The following is a 14,719-nucleotide window of genomic DNA, read 5'->3' as shown; positions in this document are numbered from 1 at the left end:
ATCTAAATGACCTAGGATAAAATCTACTCTTTCTTCCAAGGAAGTTGGTCTAGCCTTAAGACTCCTAGTTACTTCTTCTCGAAATTCTAGACAGAAACTGTTCCTTTGGCGCCAGAAAATCTTTCGATTCTTCCTTCTCGAGGAGCAAAAACTAATCTTTCTCTTGGCGTTTTCTTTTGAACATCATCCAAAATTGCTTTTAAAAGCTGAAGCTGTGTCCTAAGATCTTCAATTTCCGCTAATCACGGTTGATCTACACCCTCAGCTCCTGCAGTATTTTTTTATCTATATTTACCATGATCAGCTGTTCCAACCTTCCACCCTTTTTAAAACTATTGACAGAATCCTATCGGCGACGCCATTTTGTGACCAAGGGGAATCAAAAATAAACATGTTTTAGTTCTTGTCAATGATAAGCTTTGATTTTCACAAAATTAATCAACGGAAAAAAGGATGGTGGTAACAACCCTCTGACTGGGCGTTCAAAAACTGTTGCTATAAGTTTGTTTGATAATAAAATGGCAGACACATGTGACAATCGACTGGACCAAGCAAGACTATTATTTTGTGACTTTATCAATTTTAATGAATTTTATTTAAATTAGTTATATACTAAACAGCAGAAAAAAAAGCGTCAGTACGATTTCAAAATCAGAGAGGCACTTTAATCAAATAAGAAAACGACTTACTAAATGAATCAAAGCATGTTTTTGTGAACAGTATGTTGAGACATTAGCGATTAATTCATCACAATTCCAAGACATTACGAGAATGGTGACACTTCTTAGTTTGCATAATATATGACATAATTGTGATGTAATAGTGACGTCATTGATTTTATTTTGTCATACGAGTACCAATTAAAGGATAGAGAGAGAAATAGGGTTTAACGTCCACTCGACACAAACTAGGTCATTTCGGGACTAACACATGGTTCAATTTTATTTCAATAATTCGCTTACGCGTAGGGTTCTTTAGCAGTGGGAGGAAACCGGAGGACTCGGAGAAAACCCACGAGGTTGGACAGGAGACCCTACTCCTTGCAACGTACAACCGGGGAATCGAAACCCCGCCAGTTGACTCAATGACAGACCGTATGATACAGCGCGCGCTAACCATTCGGCCACCCACCCCCCACCCATTAAAGGCTAAAATGTCAATTAAACACAGATTTTAAGTTTCAATAATCTATTTCATCGGATTGATATATTTATTATATTCAGACAGGAATAACATATGGCTTATCCCATATAAAGAGTCCACCAAGGAACTTAAAAATCCTTGTGTTTTTGTTATTTTACAAAATTACAGTGTCTGTAAATGGAAAGCCGTTAAATAAAGCCTCAACGAAGAGCGTGGCCTGACACGTTAATGATTTGTTCTTCTCGGAGTATGGTCTAGGGAAAGGGGGCGTCCCCATCGGCGTATCTTCGGATTTGAATTCACTTGGATTAAGGCCTCAGTAAGAGCAGTAAACAAGGATATAATATTAACAAGTATTTATGGGATGAGAATTTATTTTAGTAACCAACATATTTGTGCATAAAAGTTTGTTGACAAGCAATTAATGAACGAGGAAGGAAGGAGGTCTTAATCAGATGTAACATGTCACGAGTATCTTGTACGAGCTAAATCTGCCTTTCCGACTTCAATTTTATTTGAATTATTATTAAGATATTTATTCACATGACATAATTAATCCCCTAGCACATCGGATGGCCGATATTTAAATGGATTCGAACTCCCCCGAGATTTAAAAAAAATACGATAAAATGGATAATCGAGACGATAATAAACGTATACGTTACGTTTTCAAACACTCATAATCTTACATAATGCATATTTAATTGTAAGTCACGAATCATCGTGTAATTATATATAATGTCCATTGAGTTTAAAATGACAAGTGTTGAAGATACCACACACAAGCAAAGTATGCTCTTCTCAGCTGTAGTCACGAGGGGCGCCAGGGCGAAAGTAGCTATGGGCCGAGGAACGGGCCCATTCTACCCACCCCCCAACCACACACACACGCACCGCGGCTGACTTGACTGCCCTTCGAGGGCTTAACAGTACAAGTGTGGTGGTTAGGTATTTGTCGGTGGGGCGGCGACAATTGCGCAAAAGTTTAGTGAATCTAACGTGACCGCGAACCACAGGGAAAAAATATTCGCAGATTCCTTCTTAAAAAAAGCCGTCTTTGTCTGGTGTGTTAATGTGGAAGACGTCGTCTAGCTTTTCAAAGAAGAGTGGCTGCCAATGTGTCCATTATAAGAAGTGTTAAATTTTTTACAGAGAACATTATACCATAGGTTAATTCAAGACTCTCTCCGCAAGTGGGGCTAAGCTATTAACATATTTTTTAAAATTTTGTGCGTTTTCCAATTCGGTAGAAAGCACTTGTGTTGTCACAACCAGAAAACGCATGTACTACAGGTAAACAAAGGCAGAAGATTTTTTTTTTTCTAAACAATATTTTTTATTCATTAAAACTGAATTTGGATTGGAGAACAGGCTATGCCTATGTGTAACCCCTCTCTCCGATTTAGATACATGTACATTATAAAAATATATACATACATACATAATTACATAAATATTGAACATATATGATACATAATGGATAATATAGAGACTCTAACAAAATATTACTTTAATTCATAACCAAGGATTAGATTTCATTCTGGCTAAGTGGGTAAGACGCTGGCTCGCTAGCCTGGAGGTCGGGTGTTCGATCACTGCATTGGCCGAGAAAGTTCATTCAGATTTTCCGGCGTGATTTCCCCACATGTCAGTGATGCAGGATGGAGGGCCTGACAAGGACAGCTGTCTAGTCGTTCGGATGGGACGAAAAACCGAGGTCCCTTGTATACATTGGCGTGCACGTAAAAGATCCCCTGGCAGTTGGAATTCGATATAAGAGTAGACCGTAGCGCCGCTGGCCGGACAAAATTTCACTCACAGCACACTGTATGGCGTATGCCCGTCTTCATTAGCCCAGGTTAGGAGCAGAACAGTAGGACGTTAAACCCCATTTCATTTCATTTAGATTTCATTCTTAGATTTGCTTAGCACTGCTAAAGGTAGCTGTGACAGTTTGTGTGAATGTTATGTAGATTTTTGGTTAGGTCTTATGTCTGAAGCCAATTCTTGGCAATGGCTTCCGAAGCCTCACTCAATTTAATTTTTATTTCTTCGTTAAGTTAAAAATCGATTAAATAGATACACGCGATATAAACAATAATATTTTACGGGAATTCCTACTTTGATTTCTCATTTTACAATACTTTTACATATATTTATTTTTATATATTTTATTTACAATACGTGGGGGATACACTGGATTTATTTTTTTCAAATTGAATACTGATAAAATTGACATGTCTTGCAACATGAGTGGTACTACTTGATTCCCTATTTCCGAATCTTGCGGGATTAACTAATTATTCCGCTCGAGGTAAGCATTCCGCATTCCAAGGGGAGACTTTGTCTCTGGTGGCTTGCAAATCTCGCAGTAGTAATCGTTCATTCCGCTCGAGGCAAGCAAGATCTCCGGAGCAGGGCTGGCGGAAGCAATTCTTGATTGGGGGGGGGGGGGGGGGCTACCATCCTAGGTCCTTAGGCATGGGTCCAGGGGTCGCCTGGGGATCTAGATCGTCGGAGACGCTTTCAAAGCGATTTCTGGCTAATAAAATTAATCAGCAATGAAGTGAAATTTTATTTCATTTTTAACTCCCTTACCATAAAAACACAATCCTGTGATGCTGAACTTGACAAATATATGCATAATGCATGATGAAACTTACAATGTACGTTTATTACCGAAAGACCTCGGTTCCATTCGATATTGGCGTATATAGGACCGTCATTTCCTGGATTATGCCCCCTGATTTTACAAACCGTGAACCCAGTAGAAGTAACAGTTTTTATTTGATTGTAAAAAAAAACCCCATTCAATTATAGAAAGTCAAATTTGTTTTATCCGAAATTGACGAGACTTGAAATATAGGTCTATCTCCCAAAGATCTTGGTTTCTTTCGAAATTGGCATGTATTGGACCGTTACGTCATGGATTATGACCTCTGATTGTACGAAAAATGACATTTTTAGCTGATGGACACTCTAGAGGTCACATTTTTCATCAAATTTTGATGAAACTTGAAATGTATGTTTGGTTCCTTTCCATATTCGCGCATATCTGATTGTAACTTTCTGGATTATAGCCCCTGATTATACGAAAAATCGCGTTTTTAGCTCGTGGTCCCTCTAGAGGTTACAATTTTTATCCGATTTAAAAGGCATTCGAATATATCACCGTTACACCATAATTACGGTTGAGTTCACATTTCCTGAAAATGAGACCTAGCTGCCCGACAAAATGGCCGCTGCCATAAAAGCATATAATATTCAGTTTAGATCTAAATATTAAGGCCACCTGCAGATTTCGCCAATGTCACGAGATGTAAACAGGGCTATAGTGCAAACCCTAACCAAAGATCTAGCCCTAACCCTAACTCAAAATCCTCTGCAACAATCCCCTGCCCTAACCCTGTTTACATGTCGTGACCTTGACGAAATCTGCCAGTAGCTTTAACATTAGGATCTGATCGTAATACCCAGGTTGTAGACCATCCAGCGGTTCGAATTTTTTATCCAATTTTGATGAAATTTAAAATATATATTTATATCCCAAAGATCTGGGTTTCTTCGATATTGGCTCGTATTGGACCGTAACTGTTCAAATATATCACCGTTACACCATAATTGTTTCCGCAAAATCGGACCGAAACTTCCCCATCAAATAGCCACTTCCCTTTTCGAAAATCTATCTTATACTCATATTTGTGACTGTCGTTTGTCTGTCTGTTTGTCTGCCTGTCTGTCTGTCTGTTCGGGGTTGGCGGCTACACTAGGTCTGCCCCCGAGTCTAAAATTTGGGGTATAGGGGTAGCTCGGACCGGGGAGTAAAATAGGTCAGGTGGCGTTAGTCTACCACTTCCGGTTTCGGAGTTATGACCCCCGAGCGAAGCCGGTCTGTTCGGGGTTGGCGGCTACACTAGGTCTGCCCCGAATCTGAAATTTGGGGTATAGGGGTAGCTCGGACCGGGGAGTAACATAGGCCAGGTGGCGTTAGTCTACCACTTTCGGTTTCGGAGTTATGACCCTCGAGCGAAGCCGGGTATCCTGCTAGTAGTATAATAAAATCATGTAATACCCAGGTTTTGGACCATCTAGAGGTCACAATTTTATCCGATTTAGATGAAACTTAAAAAGAGTATCACTAGTTCATGGGTGGGTTCCATTTGCTTGCGCATCTGCCCCTGCCTTTTACACAAAATGTTAAATATGAATGAAGTTTGTGTACCTTTCACTATGAACTTCAACTGTGTGTTTAAAGATCAAAAGTTCTTGGATCAGTTCGACTTTGGTAACATCAGACCTTACATTCTAGAGCTATAGACTCTTCTTTTCACGCAAAATCTGAAATATGTACGGATTTTGTAGGCACTCCAGGGGGGAGGGGGAGGGGGCTACCATTGTCGTCCCATTCTGATGAACCTTTAATATGTTAAGAATCAAATGATCTTGAATGATAGGATAGCCCTTTTGATTTTACCTCTTCCCCGTCCATTTCTTACAAAATGTGGGCATATCTTGCATGGCGACCGCTTGTTTCAACTGGCCATAGCAGTGAATTATTTGGATAAGGGGCACAAGGAAAGATTATAAATAGTACTCTATCGCGTCGTTTTTCTAATTACCTAATATGTCATAGATACAACAGACATGAGATGGACTTGAAATAAAGATCGACCGTTCATTTATCTTATCGCGACCCTCGCAACCGCGGGTCTTTTAACCCTGGGAACAGTATAGAGCATAGCAGGGTTTTCTTGTTCTGAAAGTCTACGTTCTAGAAGCCTCACTTCTACTCCTATGTTAAATTCAAGCCTTTTTGTTTTAATAGAATAGTTACTTGCGTGCAACGACCTGGAGAAAAGGGTACTTGCGGCCAAAATATTGGGGGGGGGGGTGAATCAGCAGTGAATATTCGTAATTCTCTGTGAAACAGATTGACTCAACCATTAAACTACACGTAATCAACGCGGGAAGCCTGAGATCCTGTTTACGAACTTGTTACTTTCCGGTTGCATATAAGAGCCAGACACTGCATGTCTATACGCTCAAGTGTTTAATAGGGCCTTGTTACAGTTGTATGAAATTATCTGTATAATCTGTGTGAAATACTTGTAGTAAATAAAATACCTGACATCACTAATCACAGTTTAAAGTAGCTTATAAGTCCGTAACTCAATGGGGGGTTGGATGGCCGAATGGTTAGCACGCGCGCACTGTATCATACGGTCTGTCATTGAGACTGGCGGGGTTTCGATTTCCCGGTTGTACGTGGCAAGGAGTAGGGTCGCCTGTCCAACCTCGTGGGTTTTTCCGGTTTCCTCCCACTGCTAAAGACTCCTACGCGCAAGCGAATTATTGAAATAAAATTGAACCATATGTTAGTCCCGAAATGACCTAGTTTGTGTCGAGTGGACGTTAAACCCCATTTCTCTCTCTCGTCTCTCTCTCCCCCGTAACTCAATATCATCCAACATCTTCGACATTAAAAACACGAATTTGTTTTTGCAATTTAAATCAGCATTGGTGTTGTGATCTTACCTGGAAAAGATGGGCTTCTGATATCCAATATTTAAGACAAAATTAACATTTTACCATTGGTACACGAATCGTGTACCAGAATGCGTTTCAGTGCCATTTGTAACAAGGTGCTCAAAGAATGAGGCTAGACATATTCCACAAGTCATGTCAAACGGTGATGGCATACTCTTATTTGGAGAGCATGCACAATAAATACTATCGGTGTTGACGGGCCCGTAGCCAGCTCATAAAATTTGGTGGGGCTACGGAATTTTTTGGAGGGGCTGATGGTGGTAGGCGGCTAAGAAGGCTCCTAAGAAATCATTATTGTTGGCGAAATATTGGGGGGGGGGGGGGCTAATTCGATTTTTTGGGGGGCTACGGGTGTTGACTGGAATAACCAGACGCTAGAAACCGACTTTAGGTTGAAACTTCTGGCGTATTTCGGCCAACATAACTGATGATAATTCACAGTAGCCTAAAACGGAAACGATTGAATGTAAAACAGTTTATATAAATTCCTATTACATTATTATATGCGTTGTGGCCCATTTGGGCCAATTTCTAGGTCCAAAATATTAGCGATTAAAGCTCCTTTAACTCTATAACTTCTCATTTGACCTCAATTCTATGTGGAGTGGAGTCAATTGGAAGAAATAAATCAAAATGGATTGAAATCTATATTTTAATCAAATTCGTACTACATGATTATATTCTATCACTTTTGCTGGTTTATGTGCAGAGGCGGATCCAGAGGGGGGGGGGGGGTCGAGCTACATAAATTTTTTTGTAAATCAGTACTTTTTATGAGAAAAGTTTCTCGGCCGTGTGCTTTATCCTTTATCGTCAGATGTGGGACAGGCTGGGCACTCAAAGCACGAGATAATGATATAGACATTATGTGATATCATTATCTCGTGCTTTGCATCCATGAAATTGAATGACAAAGTCATTGTATTAATTCATAATAAAAATTGACACCAAACGAGGTGTTGAATCTCTCTGTTTGAAAAGCTCAATGTGTATGTATATACGCCAAAATGACCATAGAGACCATGCGGGAGGGGGAGGGGGGAGATACATTGTCTCAGGAACCTGACAAACCCCCTCCTGCAAAAATTCCTGGATCCGCCCCTGATGTGCCAACTATATATTATTGCTAAGCTATTTTTGAATTGTAAATTACATTTACAAATATGTAAATATTGATTCTTTGAATTATATATTGTCAATCAAAATCTGAATATGCAATATGCTATGTAGCCATATACATGTATGTGAAATAAACTATTATTATTGCTATTTAATTTCTTTGTAAATCTCTGTTAATCTGTCGAGAGGGAGGGGCTTGATAAACACGTCGCTTAGTATTTAACTCAGTAACTGTGTATCCATAAAATTGTTCCCTGTGTTAATATAGACTAACAGTATATAAATATTAATTGGCTCAACTGTAAACAAAAATCAAATAAAATTCTCCAAATCCTGCACTTGTCTTAAAAAAAATGAACAAATCCTATTTAGCTTATATTTGAAGTAGAAAATGAAATGAAATGAGGTTTAACGTCCTACTGTTCTGCTCCGAACTGGGCTAATGAAGACGGGCGTACACCATACAGTGCGCTATGAGGGAAATTTTGCCCGGACAGCGGCACTACGGCCTTCTCTTATATCGAATTCCAACTGTCCAGGGATCTTTTACATGCACGCCAGTGTGTACACAGGACCTCGATTTTTCGTCCCATCCGAACGACTAGACAGCTGTACTTGTCAGGCCCTCCGCCCTGCATCGCTGACAAGGGGGAACCACGTCGGAAAATGTGGATGAACTTTCTCGGCCAATGCAGGGATCGAACACCCGACCTCCAGGCTAGTGAGCCAGCGTCTTACCCACTTAGCCACCGTATTTGAAATAGTATTTGCAAACCATACATATATATCACGTTCAATGTTGTTTGGGGGGTTGGATGGCCGAATGGTTAGCACGTGTGCGCTCTATCATAAGGTCTGTCATTGAGTCAACTGGTGTGGTTTCGATTCTCCGGTTGTACGTGACAAGGAGTAGGGTCGCCTGTCCAACCTCGTGGGTTTTCTCCGGGTCCCCCGGTTTCCTCCCACTGCTAAACACCCCTACGCGCAAGCGAATTATTGAAATAAAATTGAATCATACCGAAATGACCTAGTTTGTGTCGAGTGGACGTTAAACCCCATCCCTCTCCCTCTCTCTCGATGTTTTCAATTTTAACACTCCGCCAAACCATTCAACCGGACGAAGAGCGAGTCGTCTATATCAACAGAATGGTCCGGATTGAGCACACCGTGGCGACACCAAACGACGTCATAATGATGTTGCTAGGTAGAAGTATCAAAATTCTAAATTTGTTTGCCGTTCATGCTTAACATGTAAAGCGACAATGAAGTAGACAACAATAGAAATAAGATGAAACAGAATTAAAATTTACATTGAACAAATAAAGAAGTTGGATTATACATTGTCTTAATTTAGAAATTACATGAATGGAAGTTAATAATTACATGAATGGAAGTTAGAACAGGCGCGGATCCAGGATTTTTTGCAGGTGTGTGTGTGTGTGTGGGGGGGGGGGGGGTCTAGGTTGGATAATTGCTTAACTACATGTAATTGTGGTGGGCGTACCGCCGCGAGCGCGGAAGGCGCTTAACGTTGTAACGGGGGGTCTGGGGGCCCTCCCCCAAGAAAAATTTGGTAAATTAGATTCAATTTGGTGCATTCAGACGTATTTCTGGAAGGTAAATTCCAAAATTACAGGTCTAAAAATCGCCAATAAAATCGCATAAAATGTCCTTAAAATGTTGATGGGGAATGCTCTCTTCACAGGTGAGGAACACAATATCTTCAGATACCATATTATGGTTGTTCTTCTAAATAGGAATTTACTATTAGAGTAACCAGTCCATTTAAGTATAGGAAAGTTGGTCGGGGTTTTCCAGAGCACAAACTTTCACAGACGAAAAGTCTATAGACTTGATTTACTGTTTTTACTTTCAGCGCATAAAAATAAATAATATAGTTGCAATAGTTGCACAGGCTTAATCATAAATGTAGAGGTTTACAGGGAATTTTCACACACAATTAAACAGATTTATCTTCCAAAAATCATGTGGGACCTTCACTTTAACTGTGCAATGCAGAGAAAAGTCGGCGTGGCTTTTTTTCTGATGAACTGCCCAACGATATTCTCGACTTTTAGCTGGAGCTTTCTGTTAACGTTGATGAGCACCAGGGCACTCAGGCGTTCCTCTCTTAACGTTGGTCTTAACCTGGTTTTTATACGCCGAACAGCCGAAAATGATCGCTCCGCAACTCAATGTATACAAACTCGCAATTTTGGGGTCAGTTTCAGGCTTTTAGATTTAAGTTTCTCGGACCCTTCAAATTTTCAAGTTTGAGCAAGGGGGGGGGGGGCATACCCCTGGACCCCCTCCCCCCTCTGGATCCGCGCCTGTAGAAATTACATGAGTATAGAAGTAAGAAATTAGACGATAGCATGTTCGAATTTTGAATCTAATATACCGCCATACATCAGTGCGTTTATATTTTAACCTAGTAAGACAAATATGTCGCACCCATATAATTTATTAATTGGGAAAATTGTAGAACACAATAGCAACATTATTTATTGTAATTATGGTAAACGTCACATGTCAACGAGTTTAATAATCCCCCCAGTTTATAATTTAAAACCCTCATCAAAGGAACATAATATTGATATTGAATATAGGTTATATCAATTTCGTCTAATCTTTTTTTACATTTATTTATCCATATTCTCGGCTCTAAAAATATGAATGCATATAGAACACAGAGAATACAAAATCTTTAAGTGAAGTAACTGGGCCCCTTTGACTTTGCGGGATAGACAATTTGCTAGGGTTATCGGGAGGTGAGGGTTCTTTACAGATCCCCCCACAGAAAGCACGGGCCGTGGGTCTAACGTTTCCTAACCCATACGGGTTACCCTAACCCTAGCCCCTTTGACTTTGCGGGATAGACAATTTGCCCTTTTCAACACACATTCATTTAGGAACAGTAGGACGTTAAACCCTATTTCATTTCATTTCCATTCATTTATAGTGAATAAAATGTCTAATAAATAAATAAATGTAAAAAAAAGAAAGAAAAAAGAGCGGTATCCAGATTATAAATCATTTTCTGAAACGTTACTAATTTTAATTTATGAATTGTCCCAATTTTTTTTAAAATGTCAGGTTTTCATTACGTATTTGATATGATTTTAATTATAAATTTAATCAGGTAAAATATTAAAATTTAATTATTTTCCACGTGTATAAAAACTTTCTTTTGTTTTTTCTAGATTATGGAAGCCGATCGATGAAATGGTCGACCTGTGTGAAATTCGACCAGTCTGTAAAGAGTTGTTTCCCCTTAAATAACTCTCCCCGTTCCTGTACCGGATGTCAACAAAGCGTTCATAGCAACTTCTGTCTAATTTTAGTCGACTCGACTGTACTGTAAGATGGGATAAATATACTTATTTATATGGACGTACAGATGTAAAATATTTGTTAACAACGTCGGCTGCTAGACTAGAAAAGTAAGAAAAATAATATTTCATTTAGTAAACTACAAAACCGACGATCCTATCTTTCTGCCATTTCTGGTATTTTATTTCCCCAGGCCCAGGGAGACTGAGACTGAGAGTGACAGTTCCATCGTAGTCGTACTGTGGCCTCCATGTAGAGAATAATAAGAAACCAATCAAATATAATATTTGTATTTTATGACTATCACTCTATAATCTGTCATAGAAAAAACTTTTGTTTATCGAAAGCCGATTATTTTTCGTTTTGAAAATTTATAAAAACCTTAAAACCCTACTTCTAAAGTTCTATAATATGACATGCATCAGCATAGTCAGATCAATATTGAATGTTATTATAATTTATGCACAATACTGGATCTTCAAAATCATGTACATCTCAAGACTTTGACGAAATCTGCAGGTCCTAGCCCTTACCCTAACCCTAACCCAAACCCACAATCCTTATATCAAAATATTTCGCACGAATTTGAAGATCCAGTATTGTGCATAATTTATAGTGACATAGCCTTAATTATCTCAAGACTGTGGCTAGCTGGTTACGAAGGCCACCTGCAGATTTCCTCAAGGTCACAAGATTGTAAACAGGGCTAGCGCTAGCCCTAAGCCTTACCCTTCCCTAACCCACAATTGGCAAATGTATCATTTTCTTTTAAAAATCCAACGTTATTATCACGCTCAACCAGGCGGCATTCAGAGGTCGCAGTGGTTCAATTTCAAGTTGCGTAAAAATACGCAGACATTCTAAAATTTTGCGTTTTTATACGCCCTTCTGTCGGCCCGTCCGTCCGTCCATCGTCCACAATTTCTTGTGAGCGCTCTAACGCCAAAAGTTATCATCCAATTGTTTTAAAATTGATATATGTTGTTTACATTAGTGAGATGAAGAAGCCTATTTAATTTCAATAATTTCTGTGTATTACGTCTAGAGTTATGGCCCTTGTTTCACTTTATTGATCCTTGTGAAATTTATATGCATTATTTAGATAAGTGATAGTAGAAGCCTATTGAAGTTCAGCTATTTCCGTTCATTACGTCTAGAGTTATGGCCCTTGTTTCACTTTATTGATCCTTGTGAACGCTCTAACGCAAAAAGTTATCACCCGATCTTTGTGAAATTTATATGCATGATTTAAATTAGTGAAACGAAAAAGCCTATTGAATTTCAGCAATTTACAATAATTACTTCTAGAGTTATTGCCCTTGTTTCACTTTGTTAAACCTTGTTAATGCTCGATTGATGATAGTTATCATCCGGTATGTATGAAATTTATATGCATCATTTAAATTTGTGAAACAGGTCTATTGAATTTCAGCAATTTTCGTCAATAATTTCAAGAGTTTTAGTGATTGTGAACATTTGAATGACAAAAGTGATCATGTGATTTGTATGAAATTTATATGCATTATTTAAATTAGTAAAACGAAAAAGTGTGTCAAATTTCAACAATTTCTGTAGATTTGAGACCCTTGTTTCAGTTTGTAGAACCTTGTAAACCCTCAAACGACAAAATTTATAATCTGATCTGTATGGAACTGTCTTGTAAAGGCCATCAATTACGTACAAAGGAACAAATATGGGACAACCCTTGATGACCGCTCGGACAATTTAGCTGCTGTGGGCGTATGTTTTGTTGCCTGGCAACCTATCTTTGTCCTCTACATCTGCGTGGCTTAGAGCCTCTCAAAATACTCAATATTGGCCGAGAAAGTTCATCCAGATTTTCCGACGTGGTTTCCCCTTGTCAGTGATCCAGGACGGAGGGCCTGACAAGGACAGCTGTCTAGTCGTTCTAATGGGACGAAAAACCGAGGTCCCGAGTACATATTGGCATGCACGTAAAAGATCCCTTGGCAGTTGGAATTCGATATAAGAGAAGGCTGTAGCGCCGCTGCCCGGGCAAAATTTCACTCATAGCACACTGTATGGCGTATGCCCGTCTTCATTAGCCCAGTTTTGGAGCAGAACAGTAGGACGTTAAACCCCATTTCATATCATTTCCTTTCTCTCTTCCATTGTGTAGACCTAGTTTTGCATTGAAAAGAAATGATAAATTTTCAAATACTGTGGCGAGTAGAAATTATTTCTATTTTTTATGTGAATGTTTTTTAAGTGCTAGAATGCTTCCTATGATTGTATACGTAGTAGTTATTTCACAACCTACTACAGATTTAGAAATAATATTGCTTTGACTTTCTTAGAAAAATGCAATCGTCGCTTTAATGTTCTTACGGAAAGCTTTAATGAAGGGGTTATTGCATTGACGTCGTATTCATTTTTTTTATTGTAGACAAGCAAAATGAATCAACCAACTGTGATAGATCCAAAAGTCTTGGCCTTGATGGCGAAACTAGAGAAAACCAACCATGAGGAAGAAGAAGAAAAAGAAGAAGAAAATGGCACAAATTTCGATAAAACAGAAGAACAAAAAACTTTTCTACCTCCTTCAACTTTAGAGGAATTTTTTAAAATTGAAAAAATTGTAATTGACTGAAATTTTGAAACTGTATTTTATGATATTGTAGACGTGGCCGACAACTTAGTTAGCATTGATAGCAAGCGTACCTTGAAGATTCGTAGTAAAGTGACTCATTCAGCTGGTCACGTGATATCATCATCATCCAGTAATCATGCACGTGACATTCACCACAATATATCCTGCAAATAGTTTTTGGGGACTTGTATACTAGCAAATCATGAAATTGTAGGCATGCATTAAAGCACTCACTTGCACGTAGGAGTCTTCTTAGCAGTGGGAGGAAACCGGAGGTTGGACAGGCGACCCTACTCCTTTTCACGTGCACCCAGGAATCGAAACCACGCCAGTTGACTCAATGACAGACCTTATGATACATCGCACACGCGCTATCCGTTCGGCCATCCAACGGAAAAAAAACCAACCCCATTTCTTTTCACGTGCAACCGGGAATCGAAACCACGCCAGTTAACTCAATGACAGACCTTATGATACATCGCACATGCGCTAACCATTCGGCCATCCAACGGAAAAAAAAAAAAACATTCAAAGAAGAGTTGGTGGAACTGGGGCTGTCCTGTCAAAATTCTTCTAACTGGTATTGCACATGTAACTTATACAGAAATGAAAAATTATCTCAAAATGACCAAAGTATTGTGTTGACAAGATGTCAATCCCTATTTGACTCATTTCCATTTCAGACAACGTGGCCATTAAGTACAGAATCACCATTAGATATGAAGACAGAAGGGATGATGTTAGGTACACAGCAAGATATTATTAATATCTTAAAACAGGCAGCCCGTATCCTTTATTTAAACATACATTATGCAAGAGCTAAATCTGCCTATTGCAGGTCTTTCTTTAGGCCTAAAATGTTTTCTAAATTATTAATTAGATATTAATTAACTTATCCAGGCCATAATTAACTCTCGATGGCATCGGATTTCTCCGATATTAAATAGATTAGAACAGTTCAGCCAC

The sequence above is a fragment of the Patella vulgata genome, chromosome 4, assembly GCF_932274485.2.
Source record: "Patella vulgata chromosome 4, xgPatVulg1.2, whole genome shotgun sequence".
Classification (NCBI taxonomy): Eukaryota; Metazoa; Mollusca; class Gastropoda; family Patellidae; genus Patella; species Patella vulgata.
Note: the sequence above shows the minus strand (reverse complement) of the source record.